Genomic DNA, 26,191 nt, shown 5'->3' on the forward strand with positions numbered 1-26,191 from the left:
TTACGCTCCTGTGATACTTGCATCAGCTCGTTGGCTTGGAGGTAGCAGTCGAACCGAGCGAGGTAGGAGTCCCATGATTCAGAGGGTGGCGCAAACGGCGGTAGAGGCACAAGTGAAGCCATGATTCTGATGCCAGCGTGAAGGGCGATGGATGGAACACCATGCTCTAGCCAGAACAGTCAGCTCTGAATTGGTTCTGTTCAGTGATTTCGCTCAGTGATTCAGCTCAGTGATTCAGCTCTGCTCAGAGGGTGGCTGCATCTGGCTGTGCTCTGATGTCCATCGATCCCATCCTCGTCGCCAGAGTTAAGTTGTGGGCGAACATAGCAGACAACACAGTGATTTCTCCAGAGCAGCTCTTTATTGTAAGCTGGACAGAACTGAACAGCAAATAGCTCAGCCGGCCTGCTTTTATAGGCAGCCAGCTGTCAACATTGTAGCAACAACAACCCAGGGTTTCCCGCCTAAAATAACTGACATGGACCTGAGTGAAAACTTTCTACAGTATCCCCCTGCTGGCCCAGGGTGAGAACTTCAGTACATAACAGTCCTCTCTTGTATTTCTGTTGCATTTTAACCCTTTCAGCTCTTTTGGTTTGGGGAGAAGGTGGGTGACCTCCCCCCCCACACCATGAAACAAAAAGAGCCCTTTAAATGCTGCATCCTTCCTGGTTGCATAGCAACCTCCTCAATGTCATCTATCTCCTCCTCTACTGCTGCCTTCGAGCTTTCCAAGTGTGCTGCTCTATCTCAATCTGGGAACTCTTGATTAAGGGGTGCTGACCTAACCCACTCCTGCTCTGTCTGTGGCTGCAGTCCCTCATCTCCAGAGTCAGAGTCTTCCCAGGCATTCAATTCAGTCAAATCCCTGACAAGTAGGGAAAAGAAGGACCTGAGACTTCTGCAGGTTCTGAAATTTGGGGGGGTTAGTAGAGTAGCCAGTGCAACTTGAAATCTAAAATTCTGGTTCCCAAACTGTTTGAGAACAGCAATTCCCTGTAAATTGCCCATTGTCGATCCATATTAACTCTCTTAATTGTAATTGATAAGAGATAGCCATAAAGGTGCTTTCCTTTCCAGCAGATTTTTACATTTCTTCCAAGCTCTATACAGTTTCTTCCTAAGAATATGTTTCATAAAACTTTTATAAATTAATGCCTTCCCATACTAAAGACATGCCTTCCTGCCCAATTTTAAGTCTAGGATGTCTGCATTATCCATATATATATAATTTTGCCATAATATAATCAATTACACCTTTTGTCATTCTTTACAATACACACTGTGTATATATATATATATATATATATATATATATATATATATATATATATGTATATATGTTCTTTACAATACATACTGTAGCAATATGTCTATATCTATCTATTTATCTATCTATCTACTTTCCTTACTTATACTATTGTACTGTATTTGTATTTGTGACTTCCCTTTGAACAAAGAAGAATAAAACACACTGTCATGTTTATGCAGGGAAAATATTTACTTTAGCAAAGTCAGAAAGGCCTGTAAACTCACACATTGAGGACAATAGGCCACAACATACAAAAGCTATGTAGAAACTAGTTAACATGACTGTTGCAAAGTGAATTTAAGGACTTGGCCAAGATGGTGGGCCCAGCTCAAGTGAAATCTTCATATTTCCTGGGGTTTCTGGACCCTACCAGTTGCTGGTCCTAGATTACGAACACAGCCTTTGCTGGAGCCATCCTGCGTCTTTTGGAACTCATCCCGCAATAAACTGTTGCATTGTGGAGTGCTCTCGTTCATTGATCTAGGCAACCAGTTGTTACATTCTCCTACTCCATTTTGCCCCCATGCCATTCTCAGGGAACGTCTTGAATTTTGCTTTTAGATCTTAGGCTGTCGTTTTCCCCGTCTAAAATTTCTTTTTGTACATTTGTACATGTTGGAGTTTCATAAAGGATGTTGAGAAGTGTCCCTTGTTTCCCAATGAAGTGGCTCCTTTTCTGAGTACAATCCTGGCAACATAAACCAAGTAAGTTTATTGCATGCAGCAATAAATCAGAGCAATGCCCATAATCAAAGGACAGTGGAAACTTGGTTTTCGACCGTCCCAGAAGTCAAATGTTTCGGCTTTAGAATGCCAAAAACCTGGAAGTAAATTCTTCTGTTTTCTCATGCACCTTGGAAGTCAAAAGGCTTCCACTGAGTGTTTCTCAATTTTTCAATTAAATCTGCAGGCCGCCCTTTGCGCCTTGGTTTTCAAATGTTTTGGAAGTTGAACGGTTTTCCGGAATGGATTATGGTCAAAACGGAGGTTCCACTGTATTCCATGTCTGCTTATCTGAGTCACAAGGTGGAAGAGTTAGAAATGAGGCTGGATTTTAATAAGCAACCAGGGACATTCATTGTACTGGGTTCTATTTAGGATAAAAGGGTCTTATTGGAGTAAAATATAACATAATAAACAAGACTTCTCAACTCTAATATCAGTTGCTTCAGGCATCTCTTTAGAAAGTTATTCAATTAAAAGGCATTTGAAAAACTAGTCAGGCTTTTCTTTTAATAATGTGTTCGAAAGCAGATTGATAGTCAATCAAAAAATGGTGCTTTTGGGGGGAAATGGTGTCTTCCTAAAGAAAGCTCAACAATTTGAGGGTGTCCTGCTGGTTTTTCCTTTCTGAAATATGGCAATCCCATGTCAACCCAGAGTGCAGCAGTCAAAAGAGCTGAATTCCATGTTAGGAAAAGGCTCATTCTATATCTGGAACACTCACATGACTCACGAGACTAGCTTGAAGACCTGAACAGACACCAACATTTATCTTGCTACATCCACAGTGGATGCCAAGATGTCTGAGGTTCCAGGCTTTAATTTCCAGAATTATTGTTTTTGTTCAGCTACAGCCCAGACTTAATTAAAAATAAGGCCACTTGTAGAACCTCTGCCAGTTGCCCAATCCCACCTGGGGAGGCGTTGCCAAGGTGATCAGGCCAGGTAGGGGGAGGGACCACCCTGTCCACACATTAGGGGGAGGAACTTACCTGGGAACCGTCAGTTGGCTCCGAACTTACCTGGGAACCGTCAGTTGGCTCCGATCAGTTGGCTCCCTCCCTACCCACCCTCAGTTATGCCTTCTTTTTCAGGTTAACCTTTTCTCCACAGGTACGTGGGCGCTGCTACATCAAGGTCACTGTTGAATGGCAAGAAAAGAATTTCCCTGCCTTGATTGGCAGGTTTTGCCTTTCCCGTAGCAGAACATCACAACATTGGCGGTTTCAGGCCTTGGGCGGAATCCTTTAGTCTATCTTCCCTAGATAGGAGTGGGCATGTAGCAGTGACCCACGCTCCCTTCCTCTTTGGGGCGGCGATCACACGGTTCCCCGTTAAAGGGGTTGTTTGAGGGGAGGCATTCGCCGTACATCTAGAGGTTGTCATCGCTCTCCCCTGCGACGGCGGCGTAACGGGGGGGGGGCCTCTCTGCTTGAACATATGTTCTCTAGAGCCAGCACATCCCCCACACACTCTGGATAACCCTGATGTTCCCCAGATCCCCAGACTGGGAGGGATAACGCCCAATGCCTAAGTCAAGGTCTACCTACATCTAAAACATAATAAAGTTGTGGCCAATTTTAATCCCATAGCACGTTGTCTTGAATCATTATTCCACTCGGGTTGCCAGGTGTCAAGGGAAAAAACACCACAGCAATATTTACATTCACAAATTGTGCAAAAGCACCTCGCCTGCCAAAAACCCTCCAACGCTGCCATTAAGAAGCGCATGTTCTCCTGTTAATTAGAGCTTAATTGAAATAAAGTACAGGCATGTGCTGGAAATGTTGAGATCACAAATGTCAGAACAGAACCTGCTGCAATGTCATTAAGGATTGATCTTGAGGTAACACTTCATTCGGTGCAAAAAGACGGGGTGGGCAGATGGGAGCCAACAGGTTCTTAATATTAAGTTTTCTTCTCTACATTTAGGATTCAGCAATCCTCCTTTGAATGCTAGCTTTCAAGAGAGGAGGGAAGAAATTGGTTTCCCAATGAGCTTCATGGCTGAGTGGGGATTTGAACCCTGGTCTCTCAGTGCTAGGCAGGGGGTCAGAATCATAGCAATGAGTCCCCTCCTCAGATCTCACTTTGGGTTAATCAGAGAAAACTTGGGATGAGGAAAGATCATGTCACATTATTCCACCAACAAGAAACTTGATTGAATGATTGATTTAAATCTCTACCCCCAGGGGGTTTGAACACGGAATTAGATTTCAGCTGTTTCATTGAAGGTTTCTGACACATGGCTTCTGTTTGCATTTACGGTCCTGTTTTTTGGATACTGTATCTTTAAATTCCCATTTGTGTCTCTGTGGGAGCCTGGAGGCCTGGAAGTAAATATAATGGAGAATGTAAACTCTCTTCTTTGGGAGACAAATGTTCCCCTTGAAAGTGTGTTGGGGTATTCAAACCCACATGAGACTCACAAATCCAAGTCAGCTTGGAAGTCTGTTGGAAACTAAGAGAGAGAGAAATCTTCAAATGGCATCAATATAACATCAACCCCAATGTTAGAGGTGTCTCTGTGGGAGATATTTCCCTGACTGGTTGGCAGGGAGGCACAGGGCAGCCAATCAGAAGCCATGCCTTGGTTTCCAAAAGTTTTGGAAGTCAAACTGAGTTCCGAAACAGATTCCCTTTGACTTCTGATGTACCACTGTACTGAAGTAATCCTCCTTTGAATGCTAGATCAAATCTTATTTATACAAGAGAGGAGGGAAGAAATTGGTTTTGTGTTTGTGTTTCTGTGGGAGCCTGGAGGCCTGGAAATAAAAATAATGGAGAATGTAAACTCCCTTCTTTGGGAGACAAATGTTCCCCTTGAAAGTGTGTGGGGATATTCAGACCCACGTGGGACTCACACTTCCAAGTCAGCTTGGAAACCGAGAGAGAGAGAAATCATCAAATGGCATCAATATAACATAAACCCCAAGGTCAGAGGTGTCTCTGTGGGAGATATTTCCCTAACTGGTTGGCAGGGAGGCACAGGGCAGCCAATCAGAAGCCATGCCTTGGTTTCTGAACGTTTTGGAAGTCAAACAGAGTTCCGGAACAGATTCCCTTTGACTTCTGATGTACCACTGTACTGAAGTAGATGGGCCAATGTCTGACTGCAGCCTCATAACTAACTAATGAGGGAATTAAGATTACAATTTGAGCAAGGTTCTCATAGCCCTTTTCAGATTTTCCCTTGATAGGAAGTGGGTTATATAATAAATCTGATGGGAAAAGGGAAAGCATGAAAAGGCTCTATTGAACTTTACACCGTTTCCTGTTTTTTCCGCACAGAACAACCACCAAGAGCCACAGCGAGCCATGGCTGCCAAGGGGCCCTGTCCTTTATGGCTGCTCTTGGTTTTGCTCTCCTGGATGGTGCTGGGGACTGAAGCCTCCTGGGATTTCAAATCCTTCAAACACGACTATGTCGATTACCCGAGGACTGAAGTCAAAGATTACTGCAACTATTTACTCAGGAAAAGAGGCGTGTATTACACAATGGCACACATTTTCGTTCATGACTCTGACCAAGATCTAAAAAACATCTGCACTTCATAGGGTGCCCCAGTAACTGGTCCCAAGTTGAGCTCATCTCCCGTTCGAGTCACCAACTGTATAAAATATAAATTAAGCTACCACACTTTTGAGGCAACTAGGAATATTTCCCTTTCATGTGAGAACGCATACCCAATTGAATTTAGATTTTGAATGCCATTGTTGCACAAGCAGACTTCTGCTCAGGCAAAAAACGTAAGCTCCCATCCTCTCTGACACTCAGCAGCCCCCTACACTTTCCCCCTCCTGCACTGCATCCCTCTCAAGAAACCTCTCAAGGTAGTCCCCCAATCTTCCAGGACAGGTCTGGGGAAAGGAAGGAGGATAGTAAGGAGGAGGAGTTGGGGAAATCCTTTTACATAAGCAAATATCTGTTTTACCTGCTCAGAAGTTACCATTGGATTGCCACCAGGATTCCTTCCTTCTTGAGGGTGAAAAGGCCACTCTGATCACTTTGGGCCTCCACTTTGTCCCACTGCTCATCTCCTACCTCACTTTGCATGATATAAATGTGATCTCATTCCTTTTCTCATGATTCTTGCTGTTGTGGGATCAAGCAGTTATTTGTGGTATCCCTGGTTGCTTATTAAAACCCTGTCTCTTTTCTAACTCTTCCACCTTGTGACTCAGATAAGCAGACATGGAATATATATTTCTTATACACAGCTTTCTTATTTCCCCCTTTTTTCTCTGTATCACTCTGTTTCTTTTAAAACTTAAAATATGTCAATAAAATAGGAACATTAAAAATCCATGAAACTGTCTGTGACTTTCTGGTCCAATTTCCTTTGTTTGTCTGGCAGCATTGCCAGTTCTGTGATTTTCTCACCTCACCAAAATAATGTTTCCAAATTTATTCCAAGTACCAGAATTTTAGATTTGAAATTGTATTGGCTACTCTACTAAAAACCCCAAATTTCAGCACCTGCAGAAGTCTCAGGTCCTCCCGCACCCTACTTGTTAGGGAAGTGGCTGAATAGAACACCTGGAAAGTGTCCGACTCTGGAGAGGAGGGACGGCAGCCACAGACACAGCAGAGTGGGTTAGTTCAGCCCCCCTTCATCAAGAGTTCCCAGACTCAGATAGAGCAGCAGACTCGGAAATCTCGAAGGCAGAGGGAGGGGAGGAGATGGGTGACATTGAGGGGGTTGCTATGGCAACTTCAGAAAACACCCCCCCAAAGACATTATTTCACCCCCACAAAATCTCCAACAGATACATTTTTTTTTCCAAAATGCATATGAAATACTAAGCACAGGAATGTGCATATCATGAGGACTGTCCCTTGTAAATGTAGATAAATGTGCATTTTCTCCATCTTTTGCCAGAGGAGGATAGAATCAAGAGACCCTCTTTTTCGTCACCCTACTTCCTGTATCCCCTCTCTATCGTTTAGGGTCAGAGGTGGAGCTCAGATTCATTCATTCAGTCCCTTGCTCAGATATCACTTCAGCAAGAAACTTACACGGTTTATACAAATATCCTAGCGATTGGCCTCATCTCCCTGACCCTCAACAATGGTCTAAGCTTCTTGTCTTATGTAGCATAATGCCAGAGGCATGGTGGGTAATTAATACAGTAGTCAACATCCGTAAGGTGGATGATGTTAATTATTTCACCGCCTGCACTTGAAATTTGTCCCGTTGTCAAAAGCATAATAATAGCCAAAATTCTACCCACTTATGAAGGGTGTGCACAAATGGAGTGGTCATGCTCTATAAAATACATTGTGTGGATACTGTCCTCCGTAGACTGTTGTTGCACGACATTCACCACATTGTCGTTTTTCAAGTACTGACTGGCAAGTGTCAATATTCACACGGATATGGGATCATGACTAGACAACATCCACCACAACATTTGCACATGAGAATTTGAAAGGATATACAGTGGTACCTCAGGTTAAGAACTTAATTCGTTTCAGAGGTCCGTTCTTAACCTGAAACTGTTCTTAACCTGAGGGACCACTTTAGCTAATGGGGCCTCCAAGGTACATTGCAACCTTATTTTGCTAATGCAAGTACGTAAAGTTTTCAGGAAGGATAAAGCATTAGGAGAGATTTGTGAGGGTTCCAGTTCCATTTTGGCCCACAGAGTTGAAGATGAGTTAATCATGTGCGTCAACTGTTTTAATTGGAAAGCCTTGTAGTACAACTTATGATTTGGGTGGTGGATACAGCTTTTACCTCTAGAAATAATATTTTGATACAATAATAATGCATAAGAATACAATATAAAAAACAAAAAACACATACTGAAAATAAGAACCAAAAATAAATGAATACTCAATAATCCCTCATCCCATGAGTTGGGCCTGGAAATGAGTGCAGTTGGGCTTGGTGTAATATGACCGAAGAATCTTGCCCTGGCCACCAAGTTCTGCACTAACTGAAGTTCCTCAATTGTCTTCAGAGCTCTGAGTAGAACACCTTACAGTAATCTAACCTAGAGGTCCCCAGAGCATAGACAATAGTAGTTAGGCTGTCTATGTCCAGATAGGCGTAGAGCTAGGCCATCATCTGAAGTCGATGGAAGGTACTCTGTGCCACTGATGCCACCTTAGCCTCAAGCGACAGCAAAGCATCCAGATGTACCCCTAAGTAGAAGATACCTGCCTCTTGGGTCTTCCAGTGAGTCTTTAATAACAAGGGGAAACATTCATGCTATAAGCACTGTATCCACTGCAGAGAATCAGGATTAGCCCTGATCAATATGGGTGGATGAACACTTTCCCATGCATTGCATGATGTAATATGCCTGTCTAGAGTAAAAATATTCATGTGAGAATATAGACATCAGCTGTACCATCAACCTGTTGGGTACAGAATGCGTCCTACCAGAACATTCAAGCTCAATTAAATTAGACCTACATGTTTTTCTACTAATGATGCTTCATTTCCATCTCCTACTAGGGGAAAAATTGGCTTCCAGCCATTGTCCCAGGACATCCAGTAACAATTTTCCATGTATCACCATCCACCATAGCAGAATTCTCTCTATATAAGGTGTCTCTTCCTGAAGGATGCTCAGAGGCGCATACGAGCGAAAGAAGATATTTTGATCCACCCTTTGGGAGACCAATTTCCATTACACTAGGTAAGAAAAAGGCCTCGACATGCTCATCTACGAAGCTTTGCTCATTGTTTTGTTCAGGAGTGGGAAAGGTGGCCTAGAAGGCACACTGCAGGCAGGTTTTAAATCAGCCAGCTTTTGAATAGCTAAACTTTGTCTGTCATTTCTTTTCTTCCATACTTGATTTCAGTTCCCCCCCGTCTTTGATAGAATAAACCTTTTCCATGTTTAACAACACTTTTCTCCTTGTATCCCCCCCCCCCGAATTTTATTTCTGTATGCATATATTCATTTTTGTGAATAAATATTTAACCTCTGTGTGACTCCTTCTCTTAAGTATTAATCATGGCAGCCCTATTCTTTACCTGCATTTCACTGGCAGCCAATCATCTTTGAGCACAAGCTCTCTGACAGTAGATGTGGTGGCTGAGCTGTGGACTGGCTGCATCAATTCAGAGTACAGAAGGCTGATGGGATGACTGTATGTAACAGCCATGCTGAAATTTAGGTTACAATTCTTTCTCCGGAATTCAAATATTGCTATGTGCAGGAATTGTTTAATTTTTGGAGAAAGATTAAGTCATGTAAGTACCACTACCCCTGTACAAGGAATCCCAGTATGCTTATATACAAATGTACATTTTGAGAAGGTATGAACAGCAGAACGTAGGAAGTAAAGCTCTATGTACAGGGAAATGTAGATTCATTGGAAAAATCTACATTCCTAGATTTAGGATAATTTTACAGTCATGAAAGGTGCCCATTTCAAAGGTGTTTACACATTTTTTATCTAGAAATCTAGAAAGTAGATGCCAAGTCATCATTGGGATGTCTCAAAGAGAAAGCAGGGTCTGACTTGAATAAATTTTATGAATTTCTTAGTTCGTCTGTTTGACTTTAAGGATGGGCACAGAGGTCTGTCTTTTTCTTCTTCACTCATCCCTTTGTCCTTTTGTATCATTACAATCTTCAGCCTGCGAGTAGGGACTACCTTTTTTCAGTTGGTTGTACTTATCCTGCCCTGGGAGTCAAACACTGTTCCTTCTTTCTGGCAATAAAAAGACATTGGCAATAAAATCAATAAATTGCTATTATTTCATGACAACCTGAATTAGCTACCTCAGGAGACCACCACACTCTGACTAAGGTTAACAGTTTGGCACTTAGGGAATCTCAGTATGCTAATTTGGGGAACTCACTCCTGTTTATTTCTGCTGTTGTGACATGAAGAATAATGGTGTCATTCATTGTCTTTGCAGAGGCTAATTTTTCTGTGATTTGTGAGGTGCTTATTAGTCTCTGAAACTTAGTTCTATTCATTTCTTCAATCTGCATGTTAACTAAACTATAGTTTCATAGTTGTAATGGGGTGGAGGAAGAGAGATGGGAATGGGGAAGGGCCACAACTCAATGCTAGACAATAAAGGCGTACCTTGGATCCGAACGCCTTGCGAGTCAAACACTTTGCCAACTGAATGCTGTAAACCTGGAAGTGAGTGTTTCAGTTGTCGAACGTTCTTTAGAACCAAAAAGTCTGATGCAACTTCACACCTTCCGATTGGCTGCAGGAGCTATCTGCAACCAATCAGAAGCTGTGCCTTGGATTAGACAGCCTCATAACTACTTAATGAGGGAATTAGGATTACAATTTGAGCAAGGCTGTCATAGCCCTTTTCAGATTTTCCCTTGCTTTTTCCTGGGAAGTGGGTTATATAATAAATCTGATCAAAAAAGGGAAAGCATGAAAATGCTCTGTTGAACTTTACACCGTTTCCTGTTTTTTCTGCACAGAACCAAGAGCCACAGCGAGCCATGGCTGCCAAGGGGCCCTGTCGTTTATGGCTGCTCTTGGTTTTGCTCTCCTGGATGGTGCTGGGGACTGAAGCCTCCTCGGATTTCCAATCCTTCAAACACGAGTATGTCGATTACCCGGAGACTGAAGTCGCAGATTACTGCAACTATTTAATCAGCAAAAGAGGCCTTGGTTACCCAAAAGAACACACTTTTGTTCATCTCTCTGACCAAGATCTTAAAGAAATCTGCACTGTTATCGGCATACCACAAACTGGTCCCTTTTCGAGCTCATCTCCTGTTCCAATCACCATGTGTTATAGAGCTAAATTCATCTTCAAGGCTTATCACCTTATTAGGATCATTACGCTTACATGTAAGAATGGATACCCAATTGAATTAAGATTTTGAATGCCATTGTTTCACAAGCAGGCTTCTGCTCAGGCAACAAAGCTCTGCTACCATCCTCTCCGACACTCAGCATCCCCCTTCACTTTCCCCCTCCTACACTCCATCCCTCTCAAGAAACCTCTCAAGGTAGTCCCCCAATCTTCCAGGGCAGATCTGGGCAAAGGCAATAGGATTGCAAGAAGGCAGAGTTGAAGAAGTCCTTTTACTTAAGCAAATATCTGTTTTACCCGCCCACAAATTGCCATTGGATTGCCACCAGGATTTCTTCCTTCTTGAGGGTGAAAAGGCCACTCTGATCACTTTGGGCCTCCACTTTGTCCCATTGCTCATCTCCAACCTTGCTTTTCATCATATAAAAGTATGACTTTGCATGAAATAAGTGAGATCTCATTCCTTTTCTCATGATTCTTGCTCCTGTGGGATCAAGAAGTTATTTGTGGTATCCCTGGTTGCTTATTAAAACCCGGCCTCTTTTCTAACTCTTCCACCTTGTGACTCAGATAAGCGGACATGGAATATATATTACTTATATACAGCTTTGTTCTTTCCCCCCTTTTTTCCACTGTATCACTCTATTTCTTTAGAACTGAAATTATGTCAATAAAATATGAACATTAAAAATCTCTGAAACGCTCTGTGGCTTTCTGGTCCACTTCCATTTGTTTTTCTCACAGCACTACCAGTTCTGTGCTTTTCTCACTCACCAAAATAATGTTTCCAAATTCCTTCCAAGTACCAGTTAATTTCAAGTTGAATTCGCTACCGTTACTAAAAAACTAGCAACCCAGATTTGAGCACCAGCAGAAGTATCAGGTCCTCCTGCTCCCTACTTGATGAAAGGTGTCTCCCTGGAAGACAAAACACTAACTTTTTAAAGAGATGTCTGCTCAGATTTTGAAAGCTGTACTATGTGGATTATAGACATGGCCTCCTCTCTTGATGTTTTGACCCTGTGGTTCAGCTCCAAAGCCCAATGTGGATCTGTATGAACATTTCATCCCCATTAATGTAGGGAAATACACCTGACATCCTCTCTACCTTGCCCCAGACCTTTTCCCCTGGGGTCCCAATCCTACCATTAGGGACTATGCAAAGGTGTTTGTGTCTGTGTGTGTGTTTTAAACACTCTTAGTAGGAAATGTCCAGGGCAACCCTGAGATAGGGAAGATGTCATAGGGATGCCACAAGACTGGCCAATGGAAATCTAGACTTTGCTCCTGTGTGAACAAGCCTTACAAAACTACAGAAGAAAGGCAGGGATTGAGCCTAGTGTGGCTTCATTTGATGGGGTGTTGGTGGCTATGCCCCATGCAAGTGATGAATGAGGAGGATGTACCATCCAGTGTAAGCTGGAGATAATGGTGGGACATTCAAGTGGGGTTCAGAAGTATTCACAGCTAGCTTATCTGAATCACAGGAGAGAGGGCCAGGAAAACAGAGAGGTATTAATTCACAAGTGGGAAACATGGCCGCTGCAAGATGGGCTTTGCAGAAATGGCTTGTACCAGGGTGGACCTTGATGCCTGGTAACTCCCTTCCAGCCTGTGGCCAATGGGAAGAAGATGAGATATTGACCAGAAGGCAGCCTACCTGTTACCGGAATGCTTTCCCTATGCCAGCATCAACCTCTATTATGATTGGCATCAATAAAAAATAAAATAAATGTGGCTATGTTTTACCCACTATGGGTCACACATAGTAAATACATTAATGTAGCAGACTGTAACAACATTTGCTTTAACAGCATGTTGGCAACAATCTATGAATGAAAATATTACTGGCTGCCAGCCCATAAACTAGGTTTTTCTGCGGTTCTACAAGTTGTCTCATTTTTAATTATGTATGGGCTGTAGCTAAATGAAAATGTTAATTCTGAATTATGATTGCTGAATCATAAACGTACAAAAGAAAACTTTATATAAAGAAACTGTAGGCTCCCCTGCTCCCATACCGTCTTTTGCACCAAATGAAGTTCAAGTTCAAAACCTTAATGACCTTGCAGCTGGTTCTGTTCCGCAGTTTGTAATCTCATCACTTCAAGCACATGCCTGTACTTTAGTCCAAATTAAGCTCTAATTAACAGGAGAACATGTGCTTCTTAATGGCGGCCTTGGAGGGGTTTTGGCAGGCAATGTGCTTTTGCACAATCTGTGAATAAAAATATTGCTGGGTTTCCCCAGGAGAACACGAGGTTTTCTGTGGTCTTATCCAAGTTCTACAAGTGGCCTTATTTTTAATTAAGTATGGGCTAAACAAAAGCATTAATTCTGAAAATTAAAGCCTGTAACCTAAGACATTTTGGCATCCAATGTGGATGTAGCAAGATAAACGCTGGTGTCTGTTCAGGTCTTCAAGCTTGTTTCGTGAGTCATGTGAGTGTTCTGGGAAACCACTGACAGGAATTAGCTGCCAGTACAAAATGCAAATAAAGTGGTACCTCGGGTTAAGTACTTAATTCATTTCAGAGGTCCGTTCTTAACCTGAAACTGTTCTTAACCTGAAGCACCACTTTAGCTAATGGGGCCTCCTGCTGCCGCCGCGCCGCCGGGAACACGATTTCTGTTCTCATCCTTAAGCTAAGTTCTTAACCTGAAGCACTATTTCTGGGTTAGCAGAGTCTGTAACCGTGAAGCGTATGTAACCTGAAGCATATGTAACCCGAGGTACCACTGTAGATTTCCTTCAGGTAAATATGGCTGCTGTTTTTTTATTGGTACACATCCTTGTTTTGGAATTTAGTGCATTGATTGGTAAATCCAAGCAAGAGTATTTCCAGATATAGAAGGAGCCTTTTCCTAACATGGAATCCAGCTCTTTTGACTGCTGCACCCTGGGTTGACATGCGATTGCATGATTTGCATCAAATAGTGTAATGAATTCAGGCAGGCAAGCAAACCCTGATAAGAATTATTGAGTCTGGCAGTTATATGACATGTTTATTGACAATTAACATCCAGAGAGCAGCTCCGAGCCTGCCACTCTTAGCTATGAGCTGGTTACTTTGAGTCCCCGCCCCTTTCCCAGCATAAGAGTGCCAAAGTCCAGTCCATCCTCTCTTGTATTTCTGTTGCATTTTAACCCTTTCAGCTCTTTTGGTTTGGGGAGAAGGTGGGTGACCTCCCCCCCACACACCATGAAACAAAAAGAGCCCTTTAAATGCTGCCTCCTTCCTGGTTGCATAGCAACCTCCTCAGTGTCATCTATCTCCTCCTCTACTGCTGCCTTCAAGCTTTCCAAGTGTGCTGCTCTATCTCAATCTGGGAACTCTTGATTTAGGGGTGCTGAACTAACCCACTCCTGCTCTGTCTGTGGCTGCAGTCCCTCATCTCCAGAGTCAGAGTCTTCCCAGGCATTCAATTCAGTCAAATCCCTGACAAGTAGGGAGAAGAAGGACCTGAGACTTCTTTTTGCTGAGGAGTCGGTGAAGAGGCTCAGCCACCGTGGCTTTGTGGGGCAGGAACATGTTATAAAAGTTCAGCAGCCCCAGGAACACCTGCAACTCCGTCTTGTTCTTTGGGATGGGGGCCTGCTGGATAGTGCAGATCTTGGATGTGGTCGGGTGAAGGCCGGAGGCGTCGATAAGATAGCCCAGGAACTCTACCTGTGGAATGGCAATCTGGCACGTCTCCCTCTTTACCTTGAACCCAGGCCTCTTGGAACCTGGCCAGCACGGCACGGAGGCGCTCGAACAGCTGCTGGTGTGAGTCTGCGGACACCAGGACGTCATCAAAATATGGTACCACACCCGGATGCCCTTGCAGGAGACGCTCCATAAGGCTTTGGAAGATGCCAGGAGCCACACTCACCCCGAACTGCAACCGGCGGCAATGGAATGCCCCTCGGTGGGTGACGACCGTCTGGGCTTCAGCAGTGGCATCATCGACGGGCAGTTGTTGATAGGCTTGGGCAAGGTCCAGCTTAGCGAAGACCTTACCCTCACCCAGGGAATGCAGCAGGTGTTGGACAACAGGAACCGGATAAGCATGCTGCTGAAGTGCCTTGTTGATCGTGCACTTGTAGTCAGCGCAGATTCTCTCCGACCCATCTGGCTTGACAGGCGTGACGATGGGGGTTTCCCACTTGGCGTGGTCAACCGGCTCCAAAACTCCTTGGGCGATCAGCTTGTCCAGTTGTTCATCCACCTTAGCCTTGAGAGCAAAGGGAACCCGGCGTGGCTTTAGCTTGATGGGGGCGACTTGTGGATCAAGGCTAAAGGAGATGGGCGTACCTGTATATTGCCCCAAAGTGCCGTCAAAAACCTCGGCAAAGTCTTTGACCAGACCCTCAGTCTCTGCGTTAGAGATGCAGTTGATACCGGTGACTTCCAGGCCGAGGGCATCAAACCAGTCTAGCCCTAGGAGGCTTGGCCGCTGACCTTCTACCACCACCAATCGGAGCAGGCCCGAAAAATCCTTGAAGGTGATCCGGAACCGGCCAACGCCTACCACGGGAATACCGTTTCTCTGGTAGTCTCTCAGGTGTACACGGTGAGAGTTGAGTTGCCTTTTGGACACTCTGGGTACCAGTCTTTTGATGGTGCTCCAAGACATGATGGACAGGGCAGACCTGGTGTCGATCTCCATGTCACATGGAGCTCCTTCAATGAGCACTGTGACGTTCAGCTTGCATCGCGTAGGTGAGTCTGTTTGGCCAATCGTGGTTCCAGATGGGCAGCGGCAGTTGGTGAGAGTGAAACAGCTTTCCTTGGCAGACTGGAGTGAAGACTTGGACTTGCGAGTCGGTGAAGGGGGGGGGGTCTCAGACGGAGCCGATCGGCAGACCTTAGCGATGTGCCCCCTTCTGGAACACTTCCTACAGACGGCGTCTCTGAATCGATACTTGGCACGGGAATGGTTGCCTCCGCAGCCGGCACATTCCGGTTGGCCCTTGGCCTTCTGTTGGAACTTCCTGCGCTCCCGCTTTGTCTGGTGCACATCATCGTCTTCACTGGAGGATGCCTCATCACTGCTGGCCTCTTCATGATGCACTGGAACTGGCTTCCTAGCAAGACGCGGGCTGCTGGACTTGCGGATCTCCTGGGCGGTTCAGCAGCTTCTGAGGCCACAGCCTCCTCAATGGCTTTCTGTAGCGTGAGGTCTGGCTTGGCGAGGAGACGCCGTTGCAGATGGATGTCCCGGACCCCACAGATGATTCGATCCATCAGGGCATCGTCTAAGTCTCGGAACTCGCAGTGCATTGCAGCCTGTCGCAGGGCGGTGGTGTAGTTGTTGATTGACTCCCCCTCTGCCTGGTTCTGGTGGTATAATGCATGGCGGGCAGCAATCTTGGACGGCTTTGGTGCGTAGTGGTTGCAGAGCTTCTCTTGGATCGTGTCCCACGGACTGCTTCAGGCGCAACCAATGCTCAGGCCGTCTCAAACACCTCAGGCCCACAGAGGCTGAGGAATAGGCCCCACTTACGCTCATGTGATACTTGCATCAGCTCGTTGGCTTGGAGGTAGCAGTCGAACCGAGCGAGGTAGGAGTCCCATGATTCAGAGGGTGGCGCAAACGGCGGTAGAGGCACAAGTGAAGCCATGATTCCGATGCCGGCGTGAAGGGCGATGGATAGAACACCATGCTCTAGCCAGAACAGTCAGCTCTGAATTGGTTCTGTTCAGTGATTTCGCTCAGTGATTCAGCTCAGTGATTCAGCTCTGCTCAGTGGGTGGCTGCATCTGGCTGTGCTCTGATGTCCATCGATCCCATCCTCGTCGCCAGAGTTAAGTTGTGGGCGAACATAGCAGACGACACAGTGATTTCTCCAGAGCAGCTCTTTATTGTAAGCTGGACAGAACTGAACAGCAAATAGCTCAGCCGGCCTGCTTTTATAGGCAGCCAGCTGTCAACATTGTAGCAACAACAACCCAGGTTTTCCCGCCTAAAATAACTGACATGGACCTGACTGAAAACTATCTACAGTATCCCCCTGCTGGCCCAGGGTGAGAACTTCAGTACATAACAGTCCTCTCTTGTATTTCTGTTGCATTTTAACCCTTTCAGCTCTTTTGGTTTGGGGAGAAGGTGGGTGACCTCCCCCCCACACCATGAAACAAAAAGAGCCCTTTAAATGCTGCATCCTTCCTGGTTGCATAGCAACCTCCTCAATGTCATCTATCTCCTCCTCTTCTGCTGCCTTCGAGCTTTCCAAGTGTGCTGCTCTATCTCAATCTGGGAACTCTTGATGAAGGGGTGCTGAACTAACCCACTCCTGCTCTGTCTGTGGCTGCAGTCCCTCATCTCCAGAGTCAGAGTCTTCCTAGGAATTCAATTCAGTCAAATCCCTGACAAGTAGGGAGAAGAAGGACCTGAGACTTCTGTAGGTTCTGAAATTTGGGGTTTTTAGTAGAGTAGCCAATACAACTTGAAACCTAAAATTCTGGTTCCCAAACTGTTTGGGAACAGCAATTCCCTGTAAATTGCCCACTGTCGATCCATATTAACTCCCTTAATTGTAATGGCCTTGACATCTCCAGCAGATATTTGATTTTAATTTGTATATTTTGGCTAGTCTATGATTTAAAAACCCTTTGTGTACCCTTTGTGTACCTTAACTTTCTTATGATGGTACCTTGGTTTACGAACTTAATCCGTTCCGGAAGTCCGTTCTTAAACCAAAGCATTTTTAAACCAAGGCGTACTTTCCCATAGCAGTGGGGGAACTCAATTTACAAATGTAACACACTCAACAGAAAGCGAAACATGTTCTGCTTCCAAGGCAAAGTTCAGAAACCAAAACACCTACTTCCGGGTTTGCAGCATTCTTAATCCAAGTTGTTCATAAACTAAGCTGTTCTTAAACCAAAATACCACTGTATATACAGGGTATGCATGCCATCCATACAGATTATGCCATCCTTCTATAACTAGTATGTCTGTATTGTCTAACAGTATCCAGTCTCTAATCCAACGTAGGCATGCTGCCTTGTAGTATAATATTAGGTCCGGGAGAGCAAAGCCTGTCAGGAGGTCCTACACACAAGTAGGAGTCTGGCAGAGACACATGCCTCACTGGCATGTTCTTTCCCTCCTGGTAGGTCATTTGGGAGATTAAAAATCTTGCACCTCCAAGAAATCTCCACCGAACTGGTGGATCAGACCCTTCTGTGGTGTAAACATATCCTTGCTGAAGTCTAGAATCTCTAGCCTTGCTTCATGTCGCCTTTGGAAAACCCTGCAGATCTTCCTGGCCTTTGGATTTTGTCTAAACTTCCCACAGGAAAAACTTTCCACTGCTTCGAACTCAGCGCCACCACCTGGTGGGTGCAATGATGGTTGGGATGCCTTGGCAGTCAACCCCCCTTGCTCCTCCTGTGCTGGAGATTCCTCCCCCGAAACAGGAAACATTGCCCTTGCGCATTTTCCCTCCAAATGCCTCCCACTGCATGGGGAGCTTTGGCTGTCAGGAAAACAGCTCTGCATCTTTACACCCAAGACGCCTCCAGAGCTTAGCATGGCCGTCTGGGATATTGCATCAGCTTCCCCCGCCATCTTCAAGTGTCCAAGTGTGACGCAGCTTTAATTCCTACCGAACACACACACACTGTCTGTTGGCATCAGACACAGCCTATGTCTCAAACTGCTTTTTGCAGCTTCGGGAACGTAAAGAACTGCTCCCCCATTCCCCAACCTCAGTTGTGCCTTCATTTTCAGGTTAACCTTTTCTAGACAAGTACGTGGGCGCTGCTACATCAAGGTCGCTGTTCAATGGCAAGAAAAGCTTCAGGCATCTCTTTAGAAAGTTATTCAATTAAAAGGCATCTGAAAAACTAGTCAGGCTTTTCTTTTAAAAATGTGTTCCAAAACAGATTGATAGTCAATAAAAAAATGGGGCTTTTGGGAAAAAATGGGGTCTTCCTAAAGAAAGCTCAACACTTTGAGGGTATCCTGCTGGGTTTTCCTTTCTGAAATATGGCAATCCCATGTCAACCCAGAGTGCAGCAGTCAAAAGAGCTGAATTCCATGTTTGGAAAAGGCTCATTCTATATCTGGAACTCTCACATGACTCAAAAAACTAGCTTGAAGACCTGAACAGACACCAACATTTATCTTGCTACATCCCCAGTGGATGCCAAGATGTCTGAGGTTACAGGCTTTAATTTCCAGAATTAATGTTTTTGTTTAGCTACAGCCCAGACTTAATTAAAAATAAGGCCACTTGTAGAACCTCTGCCAGTTGCCCAATCCCACCTGGGGAGGCGTTGCCAAGGTGATCAGGCCAGGTAGGGGGAGGGACCACCCTGTCCACCCAAAAGGGGGAGGAACTTACCTGGGATTCATCAGTTGGCCCAGGCTTCTCCCACCCTACCCAACCTCAGTTATGCCTTCATTTTCAGGTTAACCTTTTCTAGACAAGTACGTGGGCGCTGCTACATCAAGGTCGCTGTTGAATGGCAAGAAAAGAATTTCCCTGCCTTGGTTTGGCAGGTTTTCCCTTTCTCGTAGGAAAACATCACAATGTTGGCGGTTTCAGGCCTTGGGTGGAATCCTTTAGTCTATCTTCCCTAGACAGAAGTGGGTGTGTAGCAGTGACCCATGCTCCCTTCCTCTTTGAGGCGGTGATCACAGAGTTCCCCGTTAAAGGGGTTGTTTGAGGGGAGGCATTGGCCGTTTGCATAGAGGTTGTCTTTGCTCTCGCCTGCGACAGCGGCGTAACGGGGGGTGGTGGGCTCTCTGCTTGAACATATGTTCTCTAGAGCCAGCCCATCCCACACACACTCTGGATAACCCTGATGTTCCCCAGATCCCCAGACTGGGAGGGATAACGCCCAATGCCTAAGCCAAACTCTACCTTCATCTGAAACATAATAATGTTGTGGCCAATTTTAATCCCATAGCACGTTGTCTTGAGTGGTTATTCCACTCGGGTTGCCGCCCGGGTGTCCTGGCAAAAAAATACCAACAGCAATATTTACATTCAAAGATTGTGCAAAAGCACCTCGCCTGCCAAAAACCCTCCAACGCTGCCATTAAGAGGCACATGTTCTCCTGTTAATTAGAGCTTAATTTGAACTAAAGTACAGGCATGTGCTGAAAATCTTGAGATCACAAACGTCGGAACAGAACCTGCTGCAAGGTCATTAAGGATTGATCTTGAGGTAACACTTCATTAGGTGCAAAAAGATGGTGTGGGCAGAGGGGATTCTACAGTTTCTTAATATTAAGTTTTCTTCTCTACATTTAGGATTCAGCAATCCTCCTTTGAATGCTAGTTCAAATCTTATTTATACAAGAGAGGAGGGAAGAAATTGGTTTCCCAGTGAGCTTCACGGCTGACTGGGGATTTGAACCCTGGTCTCCCAGTGCTAGTCGGGGGCTCAGATTCATAGCAATGAGTCCCGTCCTCACATCTCACTTTGGGTTAATCAGAGAAAACTTGGGATGAGGAAAGATCATGTCAGATTATTCCACCAACAAGAAACATGATTGAATGATTGATTTAAATCTCTACCCCCAGGGGGTTTGAACACGGAATTAGATTTCAGCTGTTTCATTGAAGGTTTCTGACACATGGCTTCTGTTTGCATTTACTGTGCTGTTTTTTGGATACTGTATCCTTAAATTGCCATTTGTGTCTCTGTGAGAGCCTGGAGGCCTGGAAGTAAATATAATGGAGAATGTAAACTCTCTTCTTTGGGAGACAAATGTTCCCCTTGAAAGTGTGTGGGAATAGTCAGACCCACGGGGGACTCACACTTCCAAGTCAGGTTGGAAACCAAGAGAGAGAGAAATCTTCAAATGGCATCAATATAACATCAACCCCAAGGTCAGAGGTGTCTCTGTGGGAGATATTTCCCTGACTGGTTGGCAGGGAGGCACAGGGCAGCCAACCAGAAGCCATGCCTTGGTTTCCGAATGTTTTGGAAGTTGAACGGAGTTCCGGAACAGATTCCCTTTGACTTCTGATGTACCACTGTACTGAAGTAGATGGGCCAATGCCTGACTGCAGCCTCATAACTAAATAATGAGGGAATTAAGATTACAACTTGAGCAAGGCTGTCATAGCCCTTTTCAGATTTTCACTTGATATTTCCTGGGAAGTAGGTTATATAATAAATCTGATGGGAAAAGGGAAAGCATGAAAATGCCCTGTTGAACTTTACACCATTTCCTGTTTTTTCTACACAGAACAACCCCCAAGAGCCACAGTGAGCCATGGCTGCCAAGGGGCCCTGTCCTTTATGGCTGTTCTTGGTTTTGCTCTCCTGGATGGTGCTGGGGACTGAAGCCTCCCGGGATTTCCAGTCCTTCAAACACGAGTATGTCGATTACCCATGGACTAAAGTCAAAGATTACTGCAACTATTTAATCAGGAAAAGAGGCCTGACATATGGAAAATCACACACTTTCATTCATGTCTCTGACCAAGATCTTAAAGAAATCTGCACTGTTCATGGCTCACCCTTCACTGGTCTCATGCTGAGCTCATCTCCTGTTCCAATCACTGTGTGTTATAGAGCTAAGTTCAGGTACCACGCTTATAAACTTAATAGGATCATTGAACTTGAATGTAAGAATGGATACCCAATTGAATTAAGATTTTGAATGCCTTTGCTGCACAAGCAGACTTCTGTTGTTGTTTTTTTAAATAAATTTTTATTGGTTTTCCAAACACAAAATAAACACAAACAATACACAATACACAAACATACAAACATATAAACATGTATAATTTCATAACCTTTTTTTCATACACCTTGCTTCCCGGACTTCCCCATACCTCCCCTTTTCTGCATCCTTGTTTTATATTTCTTCAGCAACTCCTCCAATTAGCAAATTATACAATTCATTTTCTCTTAGGTTCTTCTCTAACTTCTTGATTACAGCTGCAATTCTCTATTTCCCAATTCCTTGACATTTTAACACTCCTCAATTTTACAACAATTTTTAAGATATGTTTTAAATTTCTTCCAGTCTTCTTCCACTGTCTCTTTCCCCTGGTCACGGATTCTGCCAGTCATCTCCGCCAGTCCCATATAGTCAATTACCTTCGTCTGCCATTCTTCCAGTGTGGGTAGTTCTTGTGTCTTCCAATACTTTGCTAAAAGAATCCTTGCTGCTGTGGTAGCATACATAAAAAACGTCCTATCCTTCCTTTACACCAATTGGCCAACCATGCCCAGGAGAAAAGCCTCAGGTTTCTTAGGAAAAGTCCTTTTAAGGACTTTCTTAATTTCATTATAGATCATTTCCCAAAAGGCTTTAATCTTCGGGCAGGTCCACCAAAGGTGGTAAAAGGTACCTTCAGTCTCATTACATTTCCAGCATTTATTATTGGGCAAATGATAAATTTTTGCAAGCTTGACTAGGGTCATGTACCACCTGTAAATCATTTTCATAATATTTTCTCTTAAGGCATTACATGCCGTAAACTTAACACCGGTGGTCCATAACTGTTCCCAGTCAGCAAACATAATGTCATGACCGATGTCTTGTGCCCATTTAATCATAGCTGATTTCACCGTTTCATCCTGTGTATTCCATTTCAACAGCAGATTATACATTCTAGACAAGTTCTTAGTATTGGGTTCTAAAAGTTCTGTTTCAAGTTTTGACCTCTCCGTCTGGAAGCCAATTTTCCTGTCCTGTTTAAACACCTCCAATATTTGATAGTAATGAAGCCAGTCTCGTACCTTAAACTTCAATTTTTCATAGCTCTATAGTTTAATTTTTCCCTCATCTTGCTCTAAAATTTCCCAATATTTAGGCCATTTAGACTCCATATTAGGTTTTTTCACTTCCTTGGCTTCCATTGGTGATAACCACCTGGGAGTTTTGCTTTCCAGTAAGTCTTTATACCGCATCCAAATGTTATATAATGCTTTTCTAACAATATGGTTTTTAAAACCTTTATGAGTTTTTACCTTGTCATACCATATATATGCATGCCAACCAAGAAGTAGCCAGTCTTTCAACCAGCAGAAAGCTGCCGATTCGTAATACAGTCTTAAGTCCGGCAGGGCAAACCCCCTCTATCTTTTGCGTCAGTTAGTATCTTAAATTTAATTCTGGGCTTTTTGCCCTGCCAGACAAATTTACAGCTACTATTTACTCAGGAAAAGAGGCCTGGGTTACCCAATAGAACACACTTTCGTTCATGTCTCTGACCAAGATCTTAAAGAAATCTGCACTTTTCTTGGCATACCAGAAACTGGTCCAATGCAGAGCTCGTCTCCTGTTCCAATCACCATGAGTTATAGGTATGATTTCATATACCACACTTATGAATTTACTAGGAAAATTGAACTTTCATGTAAGAATTGAATTAACATTTTGAATGTCATTGTTGCACAAGCAGACTTCTGCTCAGGCAACAAACCTCCGCTACCATCCTCTCCGACACTCAGCAGCCCCCTACACTTTCCCCCTCCTGCACTCCATCCCTCTCAAGAAACCTCTCAAGGTAGTCCCCCAATCTTCCAGGACAGGTCTGGGCAAAGGCAAGAGGATTGCAGGGAGGAGGAGTTGAAGAAGTCCTTTTACATAAGCAAATATCTGTTTTACCTGCTCACAAGTTACCATTGAATTGCCACCAGGATTCCTTCCTTCTTGAGGGTGAAAAGGCCACTCTGATCACTTTGGGCCTCCACTTTGTCCCACCGCTCATCTCCTACCTCGCTTTTCATCATATATAAGTATGATCTCATACCTTTTCTCATGATTTTTGCTGCTGTGGGATCAAGCAGTTATTTGTGGTATCTCTGGTTGCCTATTAAAACCCGGCCTCTTTTCTAACTCTTCCACCGTGTGACTCAGATAAGCAGACATGGAATATATATTTCTTATATACAGCTTTGTTCTTTCCCCCTTTTTTTCTCTGTATCACTCTGTTTCTTATAAAACTGAAATTATGTCAATAAAATATGAACATTAAAAATCCCTGAAACTGTCTGTGACTTTCTGGTCCACTTCCATTTGTCTTTCTCGCAGCACTGCCAGTTTTGTGCTTTTTTCACTCACCAAAATAATGTCAGGGATGTGGCTGGATAGAACACCTGGGAAGAGTCTGACTCTGGAGATGAAGGAATGCCAGTACAGGGGCAGCCAGAGTCTGACTCTGGAGAGGAGGGACTGCAGCCACAGACAGAGCAGGAGTGAGTTAGTTCATCCCCCCTTCATCAAGAGTTCCCAGACTCAGATAGAGCAGCAGACTCGGAAAGCTCGCAGGAGGAGGGGGGGAGGAGATGGATGACATTGAGGGGGTTGCTATGCAACCAGGAGGGAGGCAGCGTTTAGAGGGCTCTTCGTTTGAATACCGGGGGGGGGGGGGTTACCCACCTTCTCGCCAAACCAGAAGAGCTGAGAGGGTTAAAATGCAATAGATATACAAGAGAGAAAGGACAGGTCTTTGGCACCCTTTGTGCTGCGAAAGGGGCAGGGAATCAGAGTGACCAACTCGTAGCTAAGAGTGACAGGTTCGGAGCCGCTCTCTGGATGTTAATTGTAAATAAACATGTCATAAAACTGCCAGAGACTTATTAATTCTTATTGGGGCTAGCTTGCTTGCCTGCCTGAGAGCATTACACTACTTGATGAAAGGTGTGTGTGTGTGTGTTTTGTTTACCTACAGCCCATACTTAAAAATAAGGCATTTTGTAAAACTTAGGCAAAACAGTTTGTGGAACTGGAGCCAAGCACAGTAGAACCAACTAGTTTTGTCCCATTTCCCATGCACTGACTCCCCGCCCTGAATTCTACAAGGCCAACCCTGAATATGAGAAGGAAGTTGACAACCAGGGAAACCCCCTGGGCTGGCATAAGAAAGGAGGCAGGTGATGGCTGACTGGGGTCAGGTTGCATTTGTTGGGGCAGTGCTCCTTTGATCCTAAAGGACCAGCCTCCACTGGTTTCTCCTAGCACCGTCAGGGACTAATCTGATTGGTGTCCTGACAATTCCATTTGGACCCTGGGGGAAAGTCAAATAGAATGGGGTCCTGCAAGCTGGCCGTGTGCCATAGGCCAGAAGGGGTGGCCCCCCTAGAATAAAAGGGCAGGCAAAGCATTGACAGGGTGTCATCTGGAGCTGCAGGCAGACAGAGAGGAGCAAGAGGGAAGACTGGAAGCTATATAAAGGAAACTGCAAGTTAATGGGTTTGATTGTCTTTGCACAAGAGCGTAACAGTTATTGAAAGTTGACAGCAAAATGGATCTATTTCAGTTTATGGGAGGTGGGAGTAAAAATCTACACAGAATTAACACTGCAAACTTTAAGCACATTATACATAAAGGAATCGTGTGTAGGACTGCCATATCCAGAAACAAAAGTTTTTGGCATTTTTTACAAATTAAGTTTTTGAGCTGTTTTTAAGGAAATTCACCTAAATCAACATTTCTGACATGGGTTGTCATGTGTCCAGATTTTCCTGGACATTTCAGCAAATTCCACTCAGACACTGCCAAATCCCAGCTGTGTCCGGGAAATTCCAGACGTATGGCGACCGTAATCTTGGGTAAAGGAAAATGTGAGAGAACATTACATGCTTGTAGGGCTTTCGAGAACTCCCTGGAACTCAGTCCTAGCACCTCTCATGAGGGCACCATTGCCATTTAAAGAGAATAAAAAGAAGAGGGGTTCGTGATGCGTTCTGGCACCTCTTTTTCTAGAAAAATAGCCTTCATGCTTGGGAAACATAAGTAGAATGTAAAACATGTTGTTGCTTGCCAAGGCCCCCATTATTGTCCACCTAATGGCCAATAAACACACGGACATGAGTGTTTTGGTTTATGGGTTCCAATAGGCCACAACGTTATTGGTTAAATGTGTGAACGGTTTGGCATAGGCATTGGGTGAAGCCAGGCTATATCGTGACTCCTGCCTGTCTGCTGGGAGTCCATCTAAGGGTAAACCACCATTAGGTGGCACCCTATGACTTACATCAATTAGGGACACCCAGAGGGGTCCCCGTAAGGGTTGTGACATGGCCCTAGCCCACATCCCAGGTCTGGACAGAATTCACAACCCCGGATCCCTTGAACAGGATACCCTTACTGAGGAGGGGCAGGCGGAGGCCACAACCTCCCCTCCATACAAGCAAAGGCTAACCGCCAACACCCTCACACCTGCAACCAATCCCTGATGCACTCTGAAGTGTCATTCAACAGGTTATCATTGCCAACATCATGAAGGTGTACCCTGTCACCGCGAGACAAGGCTTCCTTGTCGAAGGTGAAGACAGGTGATTGCTTTCTTTCTGGCTCTATTAATGGCCAGAAAGGAAAGCTTAGACCAGGCCTTCCCAAACTTGGCCCTCCATATGTTTAGGGACTACAATTCCCATCATCCCAGACCACTGTTCCTGTTAGCTAGGTATGATGGGAGTTGTAGTCC

General features: G+C 44.5%; 1 long non-coding RNA gene across 1 annotated transcript in view; it reads right to left on the reverse strand.

The window, feature by feature from the left end:
* Positions 1-1,482: 1,482 nt before the first annotated feature.
* The window catches only part of LOC144325265 (uncharacterized), a 44,241-nt gene continuing 19,532 nt past the window's right edge, over positions 1,483-26,191 (reverse strand). Inside the window, exon 2 of the long non-coding RNA XR_013390551.1 lies at positions 1,483-2,000. This is a non-coding gene — a long non-coding RNA (uncharacterized LOC144325265). The remainder of the gene's footprint in view (positions 2,001-26,191) is intronic.

Source organism: Podarcis muralis, chromosome 13 (genome assembly GCF_964188315.1).
Source record: "Podarcis muralis chromosome 13, rPodMur119.hap1.1, whole genome shotgun sequence".
Classification (NCBI taxonomy): Eukaryota; Metazoa; Chordata; class Lepidosauria; order Squamata; family Lacertidae; genus Podarcis; species Podarcis muralis.